Source organism: Aquarana catesbeiana, linkage group LG06 (assembly GCF_042186555.1).
Source record: "Aquarana catesbeiana isolate 2022-GZ linkage group LG06, ASM4218655v1, whole genome shotgun sequence".
Taxonomy (NCBI): Eukaryota; Metazoa; Chordata; class Amphibia; order Anura; family Ranidae; genus Aquarana; species Aquarana catesbeiana.
Genome location: NC_133329.1, coordinates 329,970,452 through 329,992,039, shown reverse-complemented (window position 1 = coordinate 329,992,039; position 21,588 = coordinate 329,970,452). Strand labels below are relative to the sequence as shown.

The window sequence follows — 21,588 nt, the reverse complement described above, 5'->3', positions numbered from 1 at the left end:
CTGGTGTGTGTGTGGTAAAAAGAAAATAACATTATAACATGGAATGATAGAACACACAGATGGATAAGCATGCAGAATGATTTTCTGAAGTACTACATTTTTGATACATTTTTATTTTAACTATAATCCTTCCAGCAATAGATGGAACATTGATGTTACCCTATGAAAATGAATGACGGGATAGTCAATATCTATAGTAAAAACCCACCTGCCCTGTGCTATGCTCATATCAAATACTCTAGGTGAATCAAATCGAAGTTTTTGCATCGACCATATATTCCCCTAGAATCGAATCTGTGACTATGTAAACACCACACAAATTCGGTTCTACAGGGTACATATAGACAACGTAATAACAGTCTTTCTACCTAGGGTTAGTGTATGTGGTCTACATATCACCTAGTGTCTGCAGATTAGTCTCATGACAGATGAAATGGGATTATTAAAAAATAAATAAAAAAAAAAGTCAAATATCAAAATCTATGACGTCATAAAAATAAGACAAATATATATATATATATATATATATATATATATATATATATATATATATATATATATATATATACACATATATATATACATATATATATATAAGGAACTGTAACAAGCATGTATCTATATGATGTATGCAAGCATTAAGGTATGCATATTTGTACATAATGTGATATAAGTTCTATAAATTGTGTTTTTATATATATATTTGAATACAGCTGCAGCTTTTTTTTTAAGAATGCAAACCATTAAGACAGCAGTTAGGTTGTAAAAGTGTCAAATGTATACTGATTGCAGGTTAGATGACCAGATAACAGCTCTGTCATCACACCGCACCTACTCTGCATAGACAGGTCCAAGAAGAAGGTTCAACTTGTACAAGGACAAGTAAACAAAAAAAAAATAAAAATCATTGCTTGTATGCTTGTATGCAATTTTTCTTCTGTTCTTGTACATAAACTTTAAGACATAACAATCCCTAACATGTGATGGCTTCACAGGTCACAGAACCAAAATTCTTAGGAGCTGCAAGGTTCAAATGCAGCCACAACGTGCAAACACTACATAATACACAAATCAATCTTTTTACAAATATAAAGCATTTTAAAAATTACACTTTAAAAAAATATGTACATTGTTCTACACCCCAATATTAAGAATTGGAAATGGAAGTGGTTGTTTATATAGATAGATAGATAGATAGATAGATAGATAGATAGATAGATAGATAGATAGATAGATAGATAGATAGATAGATAGATAGAATTATATCTATATCCATATTTTTATCTAGATAGATAGATATAAATCTATCTATCCATCTATCTGTATATATATATATATATATATATATATATATATATATATATATATATATATATATATATATATATATATATATTACTAGGAGAGAAAAAAATTAGTTGACAATAAAACCATTCAGAACTCAGGAAGGGTCAAGTATTACATACCAGTCAAGTTTCTTCTGAGAAACCAACCTTTGGACTATATTCAGAAATTTGTGTGGCAGCGTTTATGGTGAAGTCCAGGTCAAAAGGGCATTTGAAATCATTTGCAAACATATCACAAGGTTTCATTATTTTTACGTGGACGACAGTCACACAGAGGAGTACAAAAGTTCATGGTTTGTTCCTGACCCATGAGCAAACTTGCTGAGCTCCTCTCTGCTACTTGCACTAAAAAAGCTCCAAACCCAAAGAAGCTGATCTCACCAATACTCAATTTTCTCTGTCCTCTATAATAAGGTAAGTCATCTTATTATCACCTACTGCAAGTTTGTACATTGTAACAATCACATTTTAGTTTCATATCTTTATTTATCAAAACAAAGTAGTTATGTATTCATAATACATCAATACCTTTTCAAATTAAATACATGAATAGGTCAATGGAATTGACTATTGGTATATGTTTTTTAAAATTATGATTAAAAAAAGTATAAGCTTTCATTAGCTTATTCAAAAAATTATGTATAAAAAGGTTTAAAAATACACCTTTTAATGTTAAAATAATGGATAATTTGTACTAAATTCTATATGTGACCCTAAAATATATAATACAATGAGTATTTGTCGAAATAGAGTTAGGTTTTGGTTCACATTTTCATATTGGTTAGACGTTGTGACCTGGATTTCACCTTATCTCAAGGCTTGCTCAGACAGGTCAAAGCCACAGTGTTATTGATGAACAAAAGCGTTAAATATTCACCTCCTGCTCAACTGCCCATACAACTGTGTTTGATCTTCTCTTCTTTTTCTGTGGCCTGATTCATACAAAAACTATATTCACTGTTGTATTATAATACGAAGAAATTAATACTGGTGAGATAAAAGCCATTAGATCTAAAATCTTATCAGAGGCTTTATAAAGATAGACGAAAGATTAATGCAGGACTGCAAAAAAATGACTGATTACAATTAGCATGATAATGCATCTGAAGATCATTTATTTAGTAGCAAAATTATCCCTTTAATAAGAAAATTAGTTGGTGGAAAGTCCTATTTGAAGAGCTATTTCCATCTATGCTCTTGCAGGCACAGATTTATATAATTTATTTAAATGCAACACAAACATAAGGGGAAAAAAAGTATAAAATAGCAATGTAAAAGGTAGGAATACGTTTGATGGCCTTTGAGCTAATTGATGTAATAAAATATTTGAATACACAAAAGGAATGTTATAATATTGTTTAAAATCCGTATACTTTACCAGCTACATCCAGTAAGCATTAATCTTATTAAATTTCAACCAATTTACTAGATGTCAACATGTAAGCCGGTAGTCACACGTAGACAATAAAATTAAACAACACAAGGCATCATCCATTCACTTATGTACTGCTCTGCATCTGTATGCTACTGTACACCAATCCTTACTGTGGGAGGCGCCATACAGTACAACAAACCAAGAGGCAAAGAGGCTTATAATTAACCATAACCCAGCAAACAAGACATCTGGAAAATGTCCAGAACCAATAAAATTCTCCAACTAGACTAGTTAGGCTCTGCATTAACACCCTCAACATCATAATCATCATCTTCATCATCATCATCCTCATCAAGTCAATACTTTATACCAGCATAAATAAATGTCATAACAAATGCTAATCATTCAATTTAACTAATATACTCAGTTGTAATCCAGAAATGTAAGAGTTAAAAAATGGAAACTGATTTTCTTCAAGCAATAACAAAACTTTTTTTTTTTTTTTAGAGTTACAACATTTGTCCAAATGTCTGCACATTGATACATTGCGTTTATCAAGCATAATTCTGAAGACTTATACTTACCCCATATGGCTTTCCATTGTGTGTAACCTGTTGTAACAGAAAAGTATATTGTTAATACACGCACTGCATAATTCTACTGATATCAGCGCAATAGTTTATATTTTTTCTTGTAGGTTAGGGGGTTAAAAAAAATCAAACAAACACAAATGGACATATATGAATGTAACTGTAAAAATAACCCCCTCTGTATTACAATCTAATGACGAAAGCAATGTGAACTGCATTGTTTTAGAAGCCTGGCTCCAAGTTCACAGCTGAAAGGTACCTGGGAATATTGGACTATTTGTGCTCTAGGTGGGACCTACAAACACTACAAGAGACAATTACCTCTGGGGATTTCTTCATCACTGCAACTATTGTACAAGCAAAAGAAGAAAAAGAAAAAACACACACCACATTCCCTGTCTCAGATCTCTCCTCTAAGTATGAATGGCATATAAAATCACTTACTTTCTATGCTTCTTGCAAACTGGATCCAGGAGATGGAAAAGCCTCGGTGCTAAGAGATCCAAGCAGAATGGTCCTTTCTAAACACTATCCTTATTACTACATCCAGGAACAAAACGCATCTGCACTTGTATGCTCTTAAACTAATTTATGGTGGGAATTATATTTTAGCTTGTCAACTCTCAAGCCATAAAACAAAGTTTATTGGAATCACGTGCTCTCATCCAGCCACTCAGGACTCATCTCTGTGGAACCATAAATAACCATCAGCTTTAAACTTCTATTCACTAGATTGAGATTCCCAGAAGCCTCTAATAGTAACACAAAATAAAAGGGAGAAATCTCTCTTTTTTAAAAAGTGAAACTTCTACTTTATTGCAGTCAGAAGCATGAAACTAGGAACTTATTTAACTGCAATGATTGTATTTCTCTGTATTTCAAACATGTGCTATGGATGGAAAAGTATCTAAATGGTTAACTGTAAATTCAATTGTTAACATTTGGTATCACTTTGATATAGCACAATTCTTTAATCCTCTAGAAATATGAAATAATGTTTTTTGGGGTTTTTTTGTGTTGTTTTTTTGTTTTTGTTTTTTTGTTTTTGTTTTTACTTTCTACCTCTTTTTCCCTGTAACCTTTGTTCTTTCTATTATTTATTTTGAGCATTATTTTATTTTCATAAATAGTATATTTGTCAGCACTGCAGTAAAGTATAAAAACATCTACACTAGTGTGTTACAAGCACAGTGCCACAACCAAAATACTTTACTATTTTTCTGCTTTTGATCACATCTAATTTACATGGTAACAACCTGTTTACAACTTCCAGCCTTATAGTGAGAAGATCTTTGAACTTTGGAGGCTAGGGGAAAAAAGGAGGTGTACTATGTGATAGTTAAAGTTGTGAAGTCATAAAACAAAATGGTGTGAATTCTTTTTCTTATGTATTTATTTTTTTAAGATTTCAGGCAATGTGGAGGTTACATGTGAAGGAGCTGGCACTCATTGGCAGGATGATTGAAATAAAAAAAATATTATCATAAGGCTCTGTCCAAGTTCACCATGTGTGCAATAGCACAAAGAAGAGAATATAAATAAATGTATATATAAACATAAACATATATATATTTGCATGCAAAAAAAATACCTCCTACATTAGAGAGAAAGAGAGAGAGAGAGAGAGAGAGAGAGAGAGAGAGAGAGATTAGGAGGTGTCTCTTTGCATGCATATATATTTGCATGGAATAATTAATGGGGGGGGGGGGGGGGGGGGCTCTGGGAGTTGTATTGCATGCAATGCAAATGCTTGACTGGAAGTTATTATTATTATTAAAGTAATGCAGACGAGTTTCATACAAACGGTTTCAAGTTAGTAATTGCACATTTTGATACAATCAACACGCATTACTTTTGTGTTCGGTCATTTTATTAGAAAGTTGTGGAACTGTACTATGTTGTACATGTATATTAAATATTATAACACTCTAAAAATTATGTATTTGATTTTTTTTTTTAAATGAAGCATTTTTTAATTCAGCTTTTATTTTAGGGCATTTTTAATTATCTGATGTAGGGATGAACTGGATTCGATCAGACCAGCAAAATACAATAATTGCAGTAAGTTTGCTCTTGATCATTATATATCAGTAAAATAAGTTAATTGCTTGTTACTGTAGTGATAGGAAGAAGAGTCTGCATACGTTTGCATAAATACATAATTCAGAGTGAATGTTGAATTTGTGATTGAAGGGCATCGATGTCATTAATCATAAAGGTATTTCTATTATAGCTTAACACATACAACGTATATTCCAGCATTCCTGCTTCCAACCTGCTATCTACTATCTTAATAAAATGCTGTCTTTGCTTTGCAGAAAGTAATTAATTTTATAGGTAAAGCATATTTGCTTCCTTTGAAAGGTATGTGTATTAATGTATGCCTTAATGTTTAAGGACAACTCTGCAAATAGGCAAAGCAGGTGCATTATTTAACAAGTGCATTTATTACGGTCAGAGCTGTATTTTCAGCAATCTGTCATATATAATTATATGTACTTCTGCCTTAATACAATACTAAAGTCAATACAAGTCTACTTCTAGAAGTGTTTTTTTTTTTATCGTGGAATGAATCTGCTCTTTAAGGAAATTAAAATATTTAGTTGAAGCCACATTGGACCTAAAGACACCGACTACAGAACATTAGCTGGGATCACGTGCTCCAGATTTCTGCTCAGGTTATCTAAAGGGCAAGGCTCTTATTCGGAGTACAAGTGACTTGTCCAACAGCGCCTTCCTATGGGAACACAAGGAAACTACACCATCAAGACCTGCAGATGCACGGTGCCTAATCCTAGAACGACCACGTGATTTCTGCAGACATTTCTTTTCTCTATAGATCTTTAACTTGTTGTGATAAGAACAAGTGATCTATAAATGTCAGAAAGAGGTCACCAGAAGTGTTTAGCCCTGTCTGATTATGGTTATATTGAGTGAAGATTGTATGTCTGTAAAAATAGTGACCCCTGAAGGTACCCCTTTGTCACTCAATCCCAGGGTGAGAAATCAAAGTTTGAAATGCATTTAAATCTCCAATTATAATTTCCCCCATAAAGTGACCAACAGGAATGTCTAGCAGAGTATTAATGTCTTCACTACAATGGCCACACCTTTATGTCACAACTGCCTGGTGGACAAATCATGTCCATGGGTAACTCATAATGAATCTGCACTGGGAGAAATATGTAGACTGCCATTCCCGTGTTCCTTCCGTTCAGTCTGTGGCTTCAGTAGCTTTAGAGTCACAGACAGAAAAGAAGTATGTATCAAGTAAAGTCAGAGCTCCTGATCTACACACTTGTTCCTGCTCAGGGGAAGGGGAAGTCACACTTGTTTGCACCCTTCCCTCCTCCACTGCTACATTTGGCACTTTTTGGGGGAGAGTGGGTACCTGGTTTTGACAGGTACCCACTCCCATTTCCAGCTCAGATCCCCCCCCCTTCTCCCCCCCCCCAGTTTTCTGGGACACATCACAGGTCCCAGAAAACTATGGGACCATTCACAATGCGCAGCGCGACTCGTGCATGCAAAGTAGGAAACTGGCTTCACTTACCATTTTCCTTACTTGAGATGGCACATGCACCCGAAGCCGATTGAAGAATTGGCTCGGGTGAGGACATCCTTGGATAACTGGACAGGTAAGTGCCCTTAAATTAAAAGTAATTTTTTTTGTAGCTTCTGATTTTTAATTTTTTTGGGGGGGGGGACTGGAGCTCCTGTTTATCTCCTTGGTGCCTTCTGCATGCAAATATGTGGCCGTGCCCCGGAGCCAAGCGGCTGCATATTTGTGTGCATTAATGCAAATAGCACTTTGCCGTAAGCGAGCTCTCCAGGCACAGCTACCAGCGACTAATGGAGAACTCTGGCTCTCTACTTGCGATCTGGAGCTTTCCAATCATGTGACAGCCAATCATGACAGTCACATGCCCTTAAGCCCCACCTCACCTCCCGGCATGTAAAACCCTTTAAGGGTCCGGCAGGCACCAGCTCCAAGGGGGTTAAAGAACAAAAATTCATAGTATTGGAGCTTACTGGTCCTCAAGTGGTTTTTCACACCTTTTTTCCTTTATTTTAACCTGGTAAACCTGACATTACCTCACTTCCTGTCCTGGAGTAACAATTGTACTGAGCAGCGTTGTCACCCTAGGACAGAGAGCTTTTCCGGACTACTTAAAACCAGTGGTGGGTGGGACTCAATATTTTGGGGAGGGGGCAGCAAACAAACATGCCCCCCTCACTTGCACAACTGCCCCCCACCCCTCTGCCTCCTGAGCCCACCCTTTTTTGAAGCCAATTATAGCCTCAGGCTCCAATCACGTGCTTAAAAAAAAAAAAAAAAAACATTGAAATCCATGCATCTGGCACCCTGCATGTAGATTAGGGACCAGGCGCATAGATTAGGGGGGCGGCGTCCCTGTGCCCCTAATGGAGCGGTCACCACTGCTTAAGCCCTGGTTCACATTGATGCAATTTGGCATGTGATTTGACATGTCATGCCGTATGCCATTGCCCGCAATGGAACCGTCCAAATCGGTGCGATGCCAACTTTGCAGCGCCGCACCAATTCCCAAAAGTAATTTCTGTACTAATTTTGCCGATTTCAGGTGCGATTTCAATAGACATCTGTGCAGGAAACCTGCACAGATGTCTCTGAAATCGTCGGACTGACATGCGGGAATGAAATCGTGCAAGTTCAGCTTCGACAATTTCAATCCCGCATTAATGTGAACCAGGGCTACAATTGTGTCATGTTTTGTAGTCAATGAAGCTAGCAGAGAACAATGCTAACTGAAAACAGTCTAAAGGCAGAAAGTAGAGGAAGTTATCTTACAAGATTGGTGGCCAAATAATAGGAGTTCATTAAGAGTTTCCATACACTTTAAAATCAGTGGATCAGCATGACAACCAGCCAAATGGAGAGGACAGCAATTACAATTGACAGATTTTCTTAAAGATTGGCCATTCATGACCATCTAAAATCAAATGATGTGAATATTGTGAGCATTAGTGCTAACATTAATCTGAGATGCCTTAGTAAATGTGTATGATCATCAAAAGTGAACATTAATATGCAAAAAAGTTCTAACGTGTTGGAAAAGGTCATTGTCATTGTGTTGAATGCCTATTGTGTCCTTCTCTGCGGAGAAAAGAGAGCAAAGCTCATAAAACACACGCAGCACATTACCTTCAGTTTTGTAAAAAATATTCCGGAATGGGCAAATGTTTCTCCATTGTTCTTGGTGAAACATCTCTGCATCTATGACCCATAAGTAAGCCCATTAACAGTAGATCATGACAGCGAATATTCTGCACATTCTAATTTCCTTTACTCTTTGTCCCTTTTGGAAACACAATGATCTCTAAGATACCTTGGGGAAAATGGATGGATTTTAAGAAATCAGGGAAGTATTTGGAAATATGTGATATAGGAGAATGAGAATATAAGGGAACATTAATATCCTGAGCATGCAGAGAATCAACTAGTTGGGGAAAATTAAGAAGAGAAGGGAGGGCAGAGGGGGTGGGCATAGGGGTGTTTTTTTTTTGGGAGGGGGGGGCTAAGATTTTAAGACTGTGGTTGGCACTTTTCGCACAAAGTTGATAATGTTTGCAATGATGTTTTTTTTAAAACCTACAAAATTATTGAATATATAAAAAAATATATATATGGTCTGACACTGCTGACTTATTTAAAATGGTAGTAAACTATATGAACAAAATTTTTTGTGCCCCCTGCAGGTTTGTACCATAATGTGCTAGTATGCAGTGTGCACCGCATAGTAACACATTATAACTGACTTACCTTCCAAATGGAGCCCTCCAGTGCTGAGCTATCACTTCCAGCTCCTGGTCTTCCTTACAGTTTCCCAGTCTCTGGCCGGGCTGAAATGAGGTCACTTCCATGCATGGGCATGGGAGTCACCATTGTGGCATGGCTAGCTCTGCATTCACAGCATACTCGGTGTGCCATGAATGTACAGCATATTGTGCATGCACCAGTGATATTATTGGCTGAAGCTGATGTGAATATTTACTAAACAGTGCAAGTTTAGAAGATATTCATGGTACCTACAGGTAAGATTTTTTTATAAGCTTACCTGTAGGGAAGCACATTTGTCAGGTTAGGCACTGATGTTGGATGAGAATGCCTGGTTCGCAGTGTCCGCTCTAATTCATCCCAAAGGTGTTCTATCGGGTTGAGGTCAGGACTCTGTACAGGCCTGTCAAGTTCCTCCATCCCAAACTCGCTCATCCATGTCTTTATAGACCTTGCTTTGTGCACTGGTCCAAATCATTTGCTGGAGGGGGGATTATGGCGTGGGGTTGTTTTTCAGGGATTGGGCTTGGCCCCTTAGTTCCAGTGAAGGCATCCCTTAAGACATCAGCTTACCAAGACATTTTGGACAATTTCATGCTCCCAACTTTCTGGGAACAGTTTTGGGGATGGCCCCTTCCTGTTCCAACATGACTGCGCACCAGAGCACAAAGCAAGGTCCATAAAGACATGGGTGAGCGAGTTTGGGGTTGAGAAACTTGAATGGCCTGTACAGAGTCCTGACCTCAACCCAATAGAACACCTCTGGGATGAATTAGACCAGAGACTGCGAACCAGGCCTTCTCGTCCTGACCTCACAAATGGCCTTCTGGAAGAATGGTCAAAGATTCCCATAGACACACTCCTAAACCTTGTGGACAGTCTTCCCAGAAGAGTTGAAGCTGTTAGAGTTGCAAAGGGTGGGCCAACACAATATTGAACCCTACGGACTAAGACTGGCATACCATTAAAGTTCATGTGCGTGTAAAGGCAGGTGTCCCAATACTCTTGGCAATATAGTGTGTGCGTGTTTATATATATATATATATATATATATATATATATATATATATATATATTTTTTTTTTAAGCCTTTTCTATTATATGATAACATTTATTTGAGGTTTACACAACCTTTAAACTTTTAAGTGCACATCTGCACATCATATTTCTACCACCTGAGACTAATGTTAACATCTGCAAAGCTGTATAGAACCTTTTGGAAGCCAGGCACACACCAACCAAAGCTTAGCCGCTCTCATCTTCTTTTTAATGATTTTACAACTGAGGTCACACTCGACATGCTGATTTTTCATATCTGACCAAAGCCAGATGCAGTGTATGGGTTTAACCAATTACTTCATGTCTAAAGACATTCCTTGCACACATGTTGCTATTGCTTTTTTATCTGTAAGTTTGGTCTTGGATGTGATTCCTGGGTGCATATGTTCAGTTTCTGGTCTTTTGCCAACACCATTTTATAAAAGATCTGCCACATATCACCTTGATGTAGTTTTTGCTATATAGGCTTAAACAATTTCTCTCGAGTTACTAGCTCTACATCTCAACCTAGCTCATGGATACTTCAAATGCCTAGCTGGGTTCAGGAAGTTATGAAACCTAAACACAAGTTAGTAATTTGTCCCCTATATGTGTGTATTTTCTTAAATGCATTAAAAGTTGTTAAACATATAGGGGCACATATGTTGAGTTAATCCTGAGGATATCAACAAACCAAAGCAATATATAGAGGTTGAGTAGAGGATGTTCCAGTAACAAAAAGTATGTTCACTTTACAAAGTGTATGTTCACTGTGGAATGTGAATTGTATTAAATTAGTTGAAATTGTGTTCACTTTGAATACCCACATATGCTAGATATCTGTTAGCAAAAATATTTTTATTGGTAATGTTGGTAATCAAAAAGAACACAGGTTTACCCTACATATTAACATTTACTTTGCTTTTTGAATGGTCTATACTCCTTTGGTAAATCAACCCCATGTTCTTACTGGTTCAGCTCCATGGTTAGGGTATGGTTAGCTAAAAGAGTAAGGCTTATTTGTATGTAATATTTGTGGTGTTCCAACCCCCCCCCCCCCTTACACACACACACACTTCAAGTCCTGTTGCATTCCCCATACTATAAAATAAATGTAACAGATCCGGGAGAGAATATGGAATGTCTCTGGAATGGCCATAACAGATGTGCAGGCCATTGGAACTGAGCACAGAGATAGCACTGCTGGAGTCTATGATAGAGGGGAAGAAACATGAAGTAAGCTCTCTAGCAGCTCTGAAATCTGAAATATTAGCTTTGAGTGGGCTGACATTTTCAACTGATCAACAAACTTGCATTAATTTATTATACTGAAAATATGAATATGTCTTTCATATATAAAAACTGATTAAGCATTTCTAAATGATCAGACTTTAGAGATACAGTTAACAATTATTAATACAATCCTTAATGAGTCACCTTAAAAAATATAGGGGTTGATTTACTAAAGGGAAAAAGACTGTGCACTTTGCAAAGTGCAGTTGCTCCAGAGCTTAGTAAATGAGCAGAAACTCTGCTGACTTCCATCATCCAATCATGTGCAAGAAACAATTCATTTTTTTTTCTTTCCATGTGATTGGGTGCTGTTTGCAAAGTGAAGCCTTACCTGTAGTAAGGCTTACCATGTACTAAGCTTTGGAGCAACTGTACTTGCTGAGTGCACAGTATATTTGCCTTTAGTAAAACAACCCCATAATCTAACATGGTCAGAACATATTTCAATGCTAAGATATAACAGGTTGCAGATGGTGTGGCTCTATCTGGCAGTAAATATAATTGACAACATTAACTTTGGAATGATTCTGAACAAGGGTCATTATTTGCAAATTGCTCAGCTCCAAAAATGCAAAGAAGGAATATAGTTGAAAAACAAGAGTTAGAGCCAATATTATATTGCTAATTATTTTCAGACATACATAACTAAGTAATAATAGCAAAACACCTTCATAATTATGTGGCTGTAAGAGTCTACTGTTATTTTTGGGCAGCTTTATATTGAATTATCACATCTTTATATTGCATGATCACAAGTATTGGATATGGAACAAATTCTAAATCATTCCTTGTATTCCTAGAGGCTAATAAAAAGAACCTCACTAAATCAGATTATGGTATATAGGCCACATACACCTAAAAGTGTAACCAGACCTAAAATGATATGCTCAATATGTGGAGTGATGTACTGAAGGAGGGTTCAATTAAAATACTCAAATCTGTTGGAGCTAAAGGATTCCTTAGCATATCCGCTGCTATATGTAGTGGCACTTTGGGCTACCAGGTAGCTGGTAAAAACTTTGCTGGTGGCTAACTATATCATTTAAGTGATGTTACTTTTAATAAAAAGCATGTCTAAAGAAAATACTTTTTTTTTATGTGTGCATGGTAATTTGGTATGCTAAAATATAATTCTATAAGGGAAGGTATACTAGTTTGAGGAATGGATAAAAATAACAATAATAAAGCTACAATCAAAAAATAGAATCCATGTACTACAACAATTACATTACAGAAAAAGTCTATATATTAACCTTTAAGATTTCCATTATAAATGGATGTAAAAAGTATTTCCATTTTTATTAGCTTCATAAAAATATTAAAAAGATATATTAACCAAATAAAAGTCTCATTGGACTGTATTAAAGGTGTTGTAAACCCTTGCCTTTTTTCACCTCCCCCCCATAACCCCCCTTTACTTACCTGAGCCCGATTGTTCCTGCATTGGGGACGAGCACACCTGCTCCAGTTGGTGTCTGGCGTCCTGATTGGATGGATTGATAGCAGCGCAGCCATTGACTCCCGCTGCTGTCAATCAATTCCAATGATGCCGGAGCTGGGGGTGGAGCTGAGTCCTGCAGTCTGTGTCAATGGCGCAGCAGCAAGACAGGAGTGCGCCCGCACAGGTGCCCCGAGGGAGAACGCTTCTCCGACGGGGCACTCAAGAAGAGGAGGAGCCAGAAGCACCGCTGAGGGACCCCAGAAGAGGAGGATGAGCTGAGGATTCTCCAGAAGAGGAGGATGGGAGCCACTCCATGCAAAACCAACTGCACAGAGGAGGTAAGTATGACATGTTTGTTTAAAAAAAAAAAAAAAACGTTTACATATCCTTTAATGAATACTTTATTTTTGCAAGGTCTTTTCCAGCCAAAATATCAACATTTCATTCAATTGTCACAGAAAATTTCCAACTTTAGATCTTGAACAGAAAAGGGAAACAGAAAGAGGACAACACAGGTTCCCCAGGAAGAAAATTTTCCTTAAGCTCAAGCAGGGTGCTATTTACTTGTGAAAGCACAAAGGTCCTCCCCACATGGGAGATAGAGGGAAGAATATCCTCCCATTGTCCCTTTTAAAAACATTTTGCTCTGCAGAACGTTTAAATTCACTGGAACCACCACTGGGGCAAAATGTTGCATCAATGGGGCTATGGTGGATCCTGCTTTCGCATCAAGGGCTGCAATGCATCTCCATTACCTAGGCAACGCTAGTAATGAATGTACCAAGAAAAGTTAGCTTCACTATATGCTCAATGAACTTGAAAAAAATTGCCCAAACCTCATTGAAGTCTATGGGAGCTCAATCCTGTCATTTTTTTTGGCGTTTACATATATTTCAGTTAAATTACTCAGGCTTTTGTTTGTAAACAAAGTGACCGGGGATCCCGAAATAAATCATTGTCCAAAGTTGGTCATGACCATATTTGGTCATTGAAGTTGGTCAACTGGTTTGTTAACATTTAGCAGCCATCTGGGGAATTTTCATTTGTGGCGAGAGTCCGTTGGGAGATAATCATCAGTGTGGGTAATCCGTGGGTCAGCAAGGGCATTGGTCATTGTAAATGACAACGGCTCGACACTGTAGGACATTGTAGGACATTTTTTTAAATTTTCTTTTTCTAAAGTGTGTTTGTGTTTATTTACTTTGTATTTTTTTAATAAGTATCCCTTACTCATTCATGTGTGTCAACACGATATCTGGGCCCCCCCCTTATCTTAAAGGTGGCTCCGAAATTCCGAAAGTCCCTCCCACAGATCCTCACATCTATTGGGCAAAAGATGTGCGAATGAGACCCTTGTCCCATCAACAATTGGATAGGGTGACTTGCCAGGTGGGTCTGTTATGAATTTTTTTTTTGGGGGGGGCAATGCTATTTTTTGTTTGTTTGTTTGTTTGTGTGGTGTCCCTCTTAAAAATTTACAAAAGACCCCATAGCAGTCTGGTGTAGATTTTTAAGGAGGACACCACAAACAGAAAAAAATGGCACAGCCCCCCTCCCCCCATTTGTGGTCTTGGCCCAAATGCATACCAGACCTTCATCCAGACATACAGCCTGTCTGTCCAGTAAATAGAAGTACAGGAAGTGTACTGTCTCCTTCTGAACTATACCAGACCACATGCCCTTAGAAGGGGAAGGGTGCCTTTCAAGGGGTACCATGGGCATGGTGTGCCACACCCTAATCACCCTGTGGTGGATATTCCCCCCTGTTTAGACCCCTGATATTTCACCAAATGAAAAAAAAATCTCCTTTTTTCTTTTTTCTGCAAAAATTAAAAAAAAATAATAAAAAAAAATAAAATTGTAAAAAATACCCTACTGACACCAATCTCTGCTCTTATGACACCACCCACTTCTCTACTAACATCGCCCATATATATATATATATATATATACACATGCACACACGCATACATTATATGTTTGAGCTTTGGGGTGCACACACTAATACAATAGGCTGTGCACACCTATGAGGGGTACCCACTGGCGATGCACCTTGTCCCCAGGTTGATAAGGGCCTCATCCCCACATCCCTGGCCTGGTGGATATTTGGATCTGAGGGGGGAACATATCATACATAACTGCCTCCATATAACCAACCCCCACACATAAATTATTACGAAAACACAGTACCCCTTGTTACTCAAAACACATTATGATGAACAATAACCAGCCCACCCACTGGCATAAACATGAATATCCTCTCTTGAAAGAAACTTGCTGCAAATGACCGATTCCTGGCTGGCTGTTGAATGCTGTCAAACTGGCCATCTGTCATAATTGACCAAGTATAGTCATGATCAAATTTGGTCAGTGACATCACTAGCGGGAAGCGTCATTGAGTGGCAGTAGTAATGCCACTATTAAATGAATGACTTTCAGCCACAGCATCAGGAGGTCCAGGTGGGTGAACTGGCAAATCTGGCAATTTAGTTTTCCTGTGTGGCAAATTGCGAGCTGTTCTGATACAGGTTGAACGCCATGAAGGAATGCAAAGTGAATGATCCTGCAAGGACATAGATTCCAAACTAGTCCAAACAACAGAAGGGGTTAAGTGGCAAAGTTCTCCTACTCCTCTAAGGTGACATCTAAAGGGAATAAGGACCCCCAAAACTCTGCCCATAAACTTGGGGATAGCCCCCCTTTATGATACCTTAGTGGGAGAGGGGGGTCTTCCCCACTTGTGCTGCTTAGACATCAAAAGGTAAGAAAATGTGTAGGCAGAATACTAACATCTTTAGATGTAAACATAGCTAGCTTTATGAATAAACATGAATACTTGGCTCTGCAGAGTTCTCCGGTTCATATATCTCTACAATGTTCAAGTCAACACATCAGACACTGGCTTATATCAGGGGAACCATTATAAATTGAACAAAGTTAGGTAACCTGACTAGTTATCTCCCTGAAGAGTTGCAGCCAGTGGCATCTTAGTCTTAGACATGAGTCTTTTATCTAAGCAAGGTATCTAAACAAGGTTCTCTGACTGTCATAAATGCCTATAAGTCACTTAAAACCCAATAAACAATGTCCTATAATAATCTTTACGCCAAAACTAAATGTACAGAATTGTGTGGCCCTCTCTTTGTATCAGGATGACTAGAAAACATCTTTATGACTGACATCAGAAAAGCGTAGCTTCTGATCTTTTATTTTTTTCATCACCAGATTCTGGAACTGACCCATGTTTCCCAAAAACTGTGATGATTTGCAGGATCCAGTGATAACTCTGCAGCCTAAGTAATGCACTTGACAACATCAGACATCTCTGGTGTACTTGAGTTTAAGAAACAATAGCAGCCAAGTAGGAGATATGTGGCTGATCCTCTTATCAGGACCGGATCACATGTTTCCATTTATTTTCGATGGCAACCTGATGCAATAAGGCATCAGTGCACCACCATGCACTACAACATACTACAGTGAATTGTGGTGCACTGTGTTGCCTTAATGGTACATGTCCATCTTTTGGATGTTTGGTGTTTTACCAGCTCATTTGGTGCCTTGCCAGGTCCCTCCTTTGTGTGACTCTCTGAAATTAGTTTTACATGTTACTGGAGGTCTTACTTCTTCTTCTTTTCTTCCACCCACTGCTCTTCCCTTGTCTATTGAGCGTGTCCTTACTGGCCACTGAGGCATTCTTATTGGATGTGAATACGTCAGTTGGTGGAGGTTAATACTGAAGCCAGGCCATTAGTGATAACATTAAAAAATTATGAAAGGGGCAAAAATAACACTTTCTGTTAAATGAAGGAAATAGCCAACATTTTGTGGTATCTTGTCCAGGACTTTTACTTTGGCTAATGGCTGACAGGTTCACCTTAATTTAGGAAATCAAAGAGAAGACATTGTGCATCACATACTAAATCATAAGATTTCAGCACCTAGAGATCTAGACACAGGACTGGTAGGACATACCTCTTGATTTAGAAAACTGTGGCCACTAATATAGTGAGGAGAGCAAAATAGAGTTTCTTGATGTAGACTTTAGAGCCTTAATGACATCCTGGTACCACATAATGCTGGCTATACACTTAGCAATTTTGTAATATTTTGTAATAACTACTTTCAACCAGCCTTGCCAACCGTTTGGATCATTTCACAGATCTAATGAGTCTGTTGGTAGACTTGATATATTTTATCTGTTTTTTTGTTAAAAGCTAGTTGAGAATATTTGGAACTGCCACAATATTACCTGTATGTATGGCCAGCAAGACTGAAGAGTAGAGACCACTTGGTTCATGAGATTTAGGGGAGGATTAGTAAATCTGGTGCACACAGAATATGGTGCAACTGTGCATTGAAACAAATCAGCCTTTAAATTTCAGCTTGTTCAATTAAGCTTTGACAATAAAATCTAGAAGCTGATTGGTTACTATGCACAGATGCACCATATTCTGTGTGCACAGTTTTAGTAAATCTCCCCCTTAGTTTTATTCCTGACTATATATAATGATAGAAGTGTAATCGTTAATAAACCTTTTTATTAGGGTGGAAAAGCTTCCCCACATTTACCAATCAATTAAAAAAATGTCCTATAAGTTTTGGTGGCAGTGGGCGGAAAAAGTTCAGTTCTTGGTACAGACAGTAATACAGTAATAAATAAATCAGAACCTTACTAGCTACATTGACACATTGATGTTTTGAAGTAGTACAATGTTAACCCACCTAGCAGATCCATAATCTAATCTCACCAGTTTTGGGAACGCACTGCTTTAACCTTTGTCTGTGTAAACTAAACACGTGTATGTGATATGGAAATCCAATTTAAAGAATTTTCTCTGAACACAGGTATAGGATTTTCTTTGTACCTCCTTGTGATTGTCTAGCATGCTACACAGGTCAAGATTTGGTCATTTAAAAAAAAAAATACATACCATATTTTATAAGTGCTGACAATAAGTTAACAGAAAGAAAATTTGTATTAGAGTGCCCCCCACTCTGGATGAAGGAGACAGGGAGGACCTTGGAATAGCAAAACAGTCAGTCTAGGGGGAGGGGAGTGTTAGATGTACTAGTAGATTTGTATAAACTAACAAATTGAAGCTGAACTCCAGCTAACACTTCATAAGCAGTTCTGGCAGTTTTTTTCCTTTAGGGATAGAGGTTTTACAGAAATAAACAAAAGCTGATAATTGTGAGTATCCCTGTTAGTAGTAAATGGTTTATACTACTCTTTAAGAAAATTATACATTAAAATGATATATTTTTCTGTGTAGTAATTTTGATATGTAATAGCTTCTGAGAATCCCTGATGTTTAAAGAATGAAAATCCACAAAAACTGCATTATGATTGTTTCTTAAACATATTTATATTTCTATGAGGTACAGAGTCTACATGACAGAGGACACCTGTGAATAACAGCTTATATGTATCCTACTGTGTGATTCATCATAAAGAAGATACAAACAGATCACTTACAATTATATTGCAGATTGAACAGTGCATAGTCAAGGTTGAAAAATAATGTTTATCAAGCAAATCATAGTAAATAATAACTGATTATCTCCAGCTGTGAAAATGATCTCCTACACAAATTTAAAAAAAAAATCTGTGTATATGGTTACCCTGTGATGTGATTTAATATCACAAAATACATTTTCTGCCAATTGTGTGTATTATTGTGATACTTTTTGTGTTGTTAAAAAAAAAGCTTTGTATGTTGTAACTACTTTTCATGTGTTAAGCATTGGTACAATGACTCTGATCTACAAATCAGACCCCATAATTAATAAAAGGACACTTTGCAGGCCTTAGCTCCACAGATGGAAGTAAAGTAAATCTCTATATATAATCCATGGCATAAATCAAGGATCTCCTTTTATGCTTTTATATATATATATATATATATATATATATATATATATATATATACATATATATAAAATATATATGTATATATATATATTTATATCTTGCCTAATATATTGTCAGTAGAAACCATTCCTTTGTTTCATTCATTTCCTATTGCTTACATTTACTGAACTTATAGATCTACAAGTGAAAGAACTAAATAGCACTGTAAGCATATAAGTGAAAACCTAACAAAAGAACCTCTGTTATGTTGTTGTAAGGTAAAACAAAGCTTCAGCCTGAATGAACTTTAGGCTTACCTAAAAAATGAGGTTCTATCTACAAAAGCACCCAAACCAAGTACAACTTTCCATTCATTTATTTAAAAGCACCACTAGGAAATGTCACACTGGATTTGTTGCTATAGCTATAACATATTTTGACACAGAACACCATTTGGTTGTTCAGGTTTTGCCTGTAAGTACATGGGTACATTTGCCCATGCAGAGTAAAAACATTGTATATTTTTGTTTTCCCAGATGTCCAAGAGCTGCATACAGCTGCTCATAGACATTGATGGCTGTATGCAGCTTTACACTACTATTTGTGTCAAGTAGCTTAGGCGCACAGACATAATGCACCAAACTCATGCGTTTGGTGCATTACTTCTGGGTGCATGCCCTACCTGTACGCAAATGGCCATTTATGTCTATGAGCAGCTCTATGCAGCTTTAGGACATCCAGGAAAACAAAAATACATAGGGGTTGACTTACTAAGGTCAAATAGACTGTGCACTTTGCAAGTGCAGTTGCACTCATTTTCTCTAGAGCTTAGTGAATGTGGTGAAGCTTCACTTCGTAAAGAATGCCCAATCAGGTGCAAGGAAAGCTCTGGGGGAAATGAGTGCAACTGCACTTGCAAAGTGCACAGTCTATCTGCCTTTTAGTAAATCAACCCCATAGAATATTTAGGTTGCATTGGCAAATGCACCCATGTGCTAATAAAGTAAACAAAGATACATAGGGGTTGATTCACTGAAGACGAATAGACTGTGCACTGTGTAAAGTGCAGTTGCACTTTGGAAGAGCAGTTGCTCCAGAGATTAGTAAAGAGCAGAAGCTCTACTGACTTCCATCATCCAATCAGGTGCAAGCAAAAATACAAATAAAAAAAAAAAATCTTCACATTACCTGTGATCGGGTAGTCTTTGCAAAGTGAAGCTTTACCTCATTTACTAAGCTCTGGAGCAATTGCACTTGCAGCATGCAACTGCACTTTGCAAAGTGCACAGTCGACTTCCCTTTAATAAATCAATCCCCTATTGTGAATTTAAATTATGAGCAGGGGGAAGGAACTATGAAAAAGAGACAGACAGAGCAATACTGGGGATGTATATATTTATGTATTGTTATTGCCATTCCTAACCAAGACTGATATGAAGCAATCCATTACCAATTTATTAAGCCATTAGGATAAGTATCAGTCTGATAAGGTAAGTTTTAACACTGGGTTCTGAGTTATTAGAGTTAATAGAGAGAGAAAATAAGATGATAATGAAACATGTATATTTTATATATATATATATATATATATATATATATATATATATATATACATATACATATATATATTAAAAGTGTGAGCTTTGATCTAGGGGAGCAAGCATTTTCTGGCAGAATTTCAAACACCTGGTGTACAGAATAGGAATCTGTTTATGTTTTACTATGTCAGTAAAGCAATCCATACCCCCCACTGTGGATTGTATGTAAGCTATTACATGATCCTTGATAAGTGATGCTGCATTCTGAAGACAATTTTGGTTACTCTTCACAACTATAACCTTCCAGAGATCAGAGATGCATATTGAAGACTCTATGATGTCATCATGCAGTTTTCTATCTGCAGAACAGAAGACTCAGAGAATACTACACAGAGCACATTACAATTCTGAACTCTAGCTCAGTTAGTTTTTAAACACAGCGGAGCATAGTATTAAACCACTTCTTGTCAAGAACTTTGAAATATCTTGCTTACAGTGGTGTTTAGGATTTCACTTTTTGGTGGTTCATCTGCTTGCCTATTGTGCACCCACTGCAATGCAGACGCTTCATCTGGCATGCTCCATATTTGATCTGTTCAGAGTGCAGAGTATGCAGCCAATGTGCTCTTCTAGGCAATACCCTACTATTTATTCAAATGTCCATAGTATAGAACTACTAAAGAATTGCTATAGTCAAAAATGAATAACCTAACTCTATCAAACACCCATTTAAACATTCCTCTATTCCCCTATGCATGGTTTCACCTATTCAGCCTTCTCCGGACACTTACCCTATCTACTATGGTAAATCAGTCCATTATAATTCACCTTAAACATATAATATCCATATATCTGAAAGCTTTTGATTTATTTTAACTCCACTGCATCGCCCCAAAAATAAATAAATAATTGAATATATATATATATATATATATATATATATATATATATATATATATATATATATATATATATATATTAACCACATTTTTTCAATCCAACTTGTCTTGTATCTTAACAATTTGCTATATTGTTGATAGGCTGTGCTCTTTCAGTGGTGTATGCCATAAGGACCTCACTGGTATGATTGTAAAACATTATTTAGAAAATTATATTATTGATTACGTTATTTCTTCATTGACTGTGCACAACATATTGATTCTAGTCTATAGACCCAAATTCAGGGAAACATACTTCTTAACGTGAAATATTTAACCATTTAAATCTGCCAGATCAGAATATCTCGAATCTTTATATATGCTTGGCTTTTACAGTAAAGTCATGTGAAAATGGAA

The 21,588-nt window shown here is 36.9% G+C and overlaps 1 protein-coding gene across 2 annotated transcripts in view; it reads right to left on the bottom strand.

The window, feature by feature from the left end:
* Positions 1-21,588, bottom strand: part of HOXD3 (homeobox D3) — an 89,937-nt gene that overhangs the window by 22,423 nt on the left and 45,926 nt on the right. For both annotated transcript variants that reach the window (XM_073633841.1, XM_073633839.1), the window contains exon 2: positions 3,306-3,332. The gene's annotated coding sequence lies outside the window, so the exon portion shown is untranslated. The remainder of the gene's footprint in view (positions 1-3,305; positions 3,333-21,588) is intronic.